Here is a 6,000-nt window from a genome sequence, read left to right on the forward strand (position 1 = left end):
GGGAATCCTCCGCCCATGTCCAGTATCAGCGGAGCAAAGCCGAGTCCGTGCTACAACGTAGCGTCCACACCTTGTACCCAGTGCTGACACTGCTAAGCTTGTCTAACACTACACTGATACCTTGGGCTGAGTAGATAAAACACAGACTAAGCTACCGTTTCATGCCAAAGCAACCTGACATAAAGAGGTGGACGGAGCACGCTCTGCTGACACCAGAGTGGACACCTCTGAGGAGGAATCAGGCGAAGTGAAACAAATGTTTGCTACTATCCAGAAAAGCCTGACAATGATGGATGGGAAAATCGACTCCCTGGTCTACCGCATGGATAGGATGTCGGAGCGGCTTGATAAACAGGCAGAACGAACGGACATGGCGGAGCGTAGGATAACAGAGTTTGAAGAGGCCCAGACCGAAGCAGACCTAGTGCAGCGACAAATGGCCAAAACTATCACTGAACTCCAAGACAAAACTGAGGATTTGGAAGCACACTCTCGTCAATGTAACCTACGTATAACAGGCCTCCGGAGTCCACCCAAATGGGTAATGTAGAACAATTTACAGAACAACTGCTAATCACCTTACTGGGCCGTGAAGCATTCTCTATATGTACGTGGTCGAAAGAGCCCACCGTACGCTGAGGCCGAGACCTGCCCCGGGTGCCCAACCGCGACCAGTGATTGCTAAATTGTTAAACTACAGAGACCGTGACTCAGCTTTGAGACCTGCTAGATAACTGGGAGAGCTCCGATATGAGGGCTCTGCCATATCACTTTACACAGACATCACAGCGAGAGTACAAGATGCTGTCAGTAGTCATATTGTGGCGGCTACTATTGATTCTGTAAAGCGTTTAAGGAAGCGAGTAACAGTGAAGCCACAATTGATGAAAATTTGGTATTACTGCTAATAGTAATGTTAGAAACCCAAGATGGCCGCCAATGGGGACTGTATTCTGTTAAGGTTGTCAGTGTAGTCTATTGTTTTTGTGAAAGGTGCGAGTTATTATCTGCGCACTTCAACGAACCTTCGTTACAGTCAGGAGCTGAATTCTGTTTCTCCGCGATAGCTTCCTCAGCCGAAGCGACGGAGAATTCTAGAGTATCCGGCTTCTCTTCAGGGGCTATTTCCATGCCGAGAAGAGAATTTCCAAGGACAAGTTAATGTTGGCGAAAGCGAGTCTCATTTGTCTGACGAAGTAAGGAGACTGCGCAACGAAAGTAGACAGGGGTTAAGCGAGTCTGAGAAAGACTAAGACTCTTGCTCTGAACTGTTTGGGACCGCGTATCGGCAGAAGTCAGCGGTTTAGTAAGTCTGAGATAAACTGTAGACTCTGGCTATGAACTGCATCTGAACTGCGGACCTGAGCATAAAAGCAGCAACGGCTAAAGAAGGAATCGGAGGCAAACTGTTGTAGCGGTTTCATCTGAGTCAGCACTACGGACCTGAGTACAGAGGCAGTGGACTAAAGACACAGTAAGAATATCTCAGCAGCGCTTGTTCAGCAACTGGTTCTTGTCATACATATTCCTCCCCCTTTTCATATGCGCTTTACCTAGTCATTCCTATCCCTTTTTCTCCTACCTCTGCCCTTTTTGCGCGTTTCAGGAGGATATACAATGATCAAGAGTCGTGATGTAAATAAGTTAAAGGAAACCTACTTTTCAAGTAACAATTAGTGAACCTTATAAGTCAACTTCAGGAAGGACTTCAGGTCTGGTGATTCCATCATAGTATATGTCCCTTTACAGTATAGTCTCCAAGTTAATTGTTATCTAATTAATGGTTCTCTCTTTAGAAAGAGTCATTCCTCAAGTTCAACATCAAACAATAGAAGAGAAGCAGTAGCTCCGACGAAAGCTGGTAGGATAAGATTTATTTAGAGTTAGAATTGAGCAGAATATTGGTATAAGGTATGTTCTCACCCCCCTGCCCCTCTTATGTGTATTAGGCACCCGAGTAACTCGGGAAGAACATTCATCTAGAAGATTCCTGAGTGAGACGTGTTGTTCAGGAAACGGAGTTTCTCTTCTCTCTCCACTTCCCTCCCCCCCCCCCCTGTGGTGGCGTGGCTTTCAATCAGCAGCGTTACCATTTGGCGGGTGATTGGGATTAGCATCAGGTCTGCCTCCGCAAACCTTCTGGAACCTTCGTGACCGATGCGAGACGCCAGTTTAACCCTCTCAAACGGCAGCTTCGAGATCATAACATCACTTACGCCATGCTGTATCCAGCCAAATTGAGGGTGAACCTGAATGGCACCTCCCACATCTTTACTGATCCAAAGGCGCTACAAAAAGCTATGAAGGACCTACTTAAGAAAGCGAAACAAGAATCGCGGCTGGAGGGCGCCACTGCAAAGGAGTCTGAAACGCAAGGAAGCTCCCTTGAAGACAATGATTAGAACTTTGCCGGGACACTGCTCTCGATTTTTTTAATTTCCCCCCCCCACACTCAACTGGAAGTATGGCATATTGAACTGAGTAGAGATTGGCGCTACGGACGACAACAAACTGCCCTCCTCCCACCGTGAGAGCACGGGTATGCTGGCATGAGAAGCGAGAAGGGAGACAATCACCAGAGCTACGTACAAGTAACAACACGACAGTTCCCTCATTGAGGCAACAATTATGTTTTATAGATTGATGTTCCAATTACTGTGCTCCCATGCGGTGAGTTTCTCAGAAATCTATATAAAGTGTGATAACTAGCGATAGGTTCCTAAAATGTTGATTGTTGAGCTATTTAGTTAAGTATGTGGCTACTGCTGATGGCTTATTGCGGTGCTTGAGCAACATCCGCCCCTGCGTGTTACCCACTACATGATTGATAGATGTAACTGTTCGGGAAATGGGAGGGGGGAGGGGGGAGGGGAAACTCGACTATGCACAATTGGGGATCGCATGGCGTGGGTGGTGGGTGAAGGGAATTGTTTCGAGTATATGTTATATTCTTTATTTCTTTTTGTTTATTTGATTTCATTTGCCTCACTGGTACGAAATCCAAACTGATGATACACAAGATGTGGGGAGACCATTATTCTACCATAAGACATGGGGACTTAACTGAACTTCTTGACATGGAATATTAGAGGCCTTAATGACCAACGTAAGGTCAGGAAGGTCATGTCATATCTCAATAGGCATAATATAGATGTAGCGCTATTATAGGAGACACACCTCCCTGTGTCCAGTCTCCCACAGATTAGGAACAGGATTCGGGACACTTTTCATGCAGCGGGCTTTACTACACATGCCCTTGGGGTGTTAACCTGGGTTAATCACAAAACCAGACTTACACTTGACGAATTGCACACAGACACCAACAGTAGATACATAGTGTCCAGATGTAGGGGGCCGGGGTGGACTATGTAATAATTAACATGTATGGCCCCAATCAAGATTAGAAAAAAGTTGTAGGCACGGCGCACAGCTTGTGGTTTGGGAAGACTGGTTGTTTCGAAGATTTACAGAGTTTTAAGAAAAGATCAAGGTGCTCCAGCAGGTGGCGCAACTGTCCAAATGCGTCAAGACTATTGAGGGGTTAAGTGCGCTACTGAGGCGTAGGCGCATCCCTGCTACAGGGCACACTTTTGTGGTTCGTTGTGTGGACACAACAGACTCCAAGAAAGTTCAAGTGCAAGTCTTTTGTCTTTTATTTTAAACGTTCATTTTCACGTTCAAAAGTTTTCCATATGTAACCATTAGAAGTTCATATTATCCACTTTTGAGGAATATGACATTGAATGCTCCAATGCATTTCGGACCCGGAGGGTCCTTTTTCAAGGAGCGCTAAAAAGAAACAGAATTTGGTTGCAATCAATGGTATGTAGATTCAATGATCAGCATCAGTTATTACAAACATAAACAGCATTTCAAGCAAGAAGTGGTTCACATCACATAATCAAAGAATCAAAAAATCAAAAAAGTTGAGACCGCATGCACCAATGTGTGAATGTACAATGTTAAGGCGGTGTTGGAAAGGCACGAGTGTGATCGTTGATGGATCTCTGAGGGGGGGAATACAGGTTCATGCAAATGGACTTAATGGTCGGTGCGCTTAATGGGAAAGGTAGCGAGTGCACGGAGTCAGAAGGAGTATAAATAAATAAACGGTCCGCTCGTGTCAATACGAGACTTACGTAATACGGTTGCAATAAGTTCCTCGTGGAATCTGGGTAAACATAAAGCAATACGTTCATGAGTTTCAGAAAACGCTGACTGGTTGATCTTGGGCGTGTCAGTTGCCTCATGGTAAACTTACTATGAGTATTGAATCCTGCGTGGTTCCGCGAAGTGTCGGTGCCGAAGTTCAATGGATACGTATAGTGCACGCGGAGTTTCTCGTCAGTGTTTACATAAATGTGGAAACTAATGAGGGACTCACGTGGTGCGGCCATCTTGGAGTGGGGTAAACGAGGGAATGTGATGAACCTGATAATGGACTGTGCAATGTAAAGTAATCACATCAAACACCAACTCGGTAACAATGTATCAATAAGGTACCCTGAAGGGGTACTATAAGTAGCAGCTAAATTCAGTTCGATCATTTAAGCCGTGGGGCTTCAATGATTGCAGTCTGTAAATCCATGTTGTTTCCTTCTGCAAGAGTGTCTTGTTATTGTCTCTTCCTTCAATTATCGGTACAGTTTCCAAAATTAGGAATTTCAGTTGAGCCACATTATGTTTGGCTTTATTGAAATGGGTAGCAACGCTGGATTTGGTACTTTTAATGCGAATATTGGACTTGTGTTCGTTTAAGCGAATTTTTATTTTTCTAGTTGTTTTTCCAACGTATATCATGCCGCAAGGACATTTGAGGAGGTAAATAAGGTTAGAAGAATCACATGTAGCGTCTACATTGAGTTTTATTTTGAAGCCTTTCATGGGGTGGTTTAAACTGTTGCCTTTGATTACGTTGTTGCAATTGTTACAGTGGTACCAAGGGCGTGTGCCTGTAAATTCCACTGGTTTCTTATTGGTTTTGGACAGGATCTCTTTGAGGTTCTGTGAACGTGTGTAGGCAAAGATCGGTGGTTCTTTGAAGAGGTCACCGAAATCTGGTTCAGAAGATAGAATGCGCCAGTGTTTTATAATTATGCTTTTGAACATCTTACTGGCGGTTGAATATCTCGAAACCAAGGCCATTCTTTTACTGTCTGCCTTTGTGGTACCTTTTAGGGCTTCTGAACGGGAAATCCCAGATGTTCTTATTATGGCCTCATCAATCACTTCCTTGGGGTATCCTCTATTAAGGAATCTAGTTGCCATGATTTGCATTTGGGAGGTTGTGGTTTCAGGCTCAGATACAATGTGTTTGATCCTTAGCATTTGGCTGAAAGGCAAATGTATTTTCAAAGAGCTCTGGTGGAAGCTGCTGTATAACAAGGTGTTGTTGCGATCCGTGGGTTTACGGAAGAGGTCTGTCTGCAATCCGTTAGCAGTGATTTTTATCAAAACATCCAAAAACGTTATTTCCTGATTACTGATGTTCCATGTGAATTCGATGCGGTCATCTTTAGAGTTCAAGTCTGTAAGAGCTTGTTCTAAGCTCTCTCGTGAATTTTTCCAAATAAAAAACAAGTCGTTGATGTAACGCACGTAAAGTTTCAAATTATCTGTCCAGGTTTTGTTCATGTGAATATGGTTGAGTTCAAAATTTCCCATGTAGATATTGGCGTATGTCGGTGCGGCGCAATTGCCCATAGCCATGCCGGACATTTGGAGGTCATACAAAAACGTATTGCACACCTTCTTAAGTCTCAATTTCTTCTGCATTTAATTAACCAAATGTTTATCTTGTGCGTGCTCACAGTTGACGTGTTAAGCCCACAACAACACGTGTAGAATTAAACCCATCAAAACTTGGGGCAACTTTTTGCCTCCACATCAGTGGCGACAGCTTTTTTAAATATGCAGTTGCATCCATTTCTTAAACTTTTTCCATTTTTTCAAAACTTCTTTTTCATCCTGTTCATCCTCTGTTTGTTATCACTTTCATTC

The sequence above is a fragment of the Lissotriton vulgaris genome, chromosome 3_1, assembly GCF_964263255.1.
Source record: "Lissotriton vulgaris chromosome 3_1, aLisVul1.2, whole genome shotgun sequence".
In the NCBI taxonomy this organism is placed as follows: Eukaryota; Metazoa; Chordata; class Amphibia; order Caudata; family Salamandridae; genus Lissotriton; species Lissotriton vulgaris.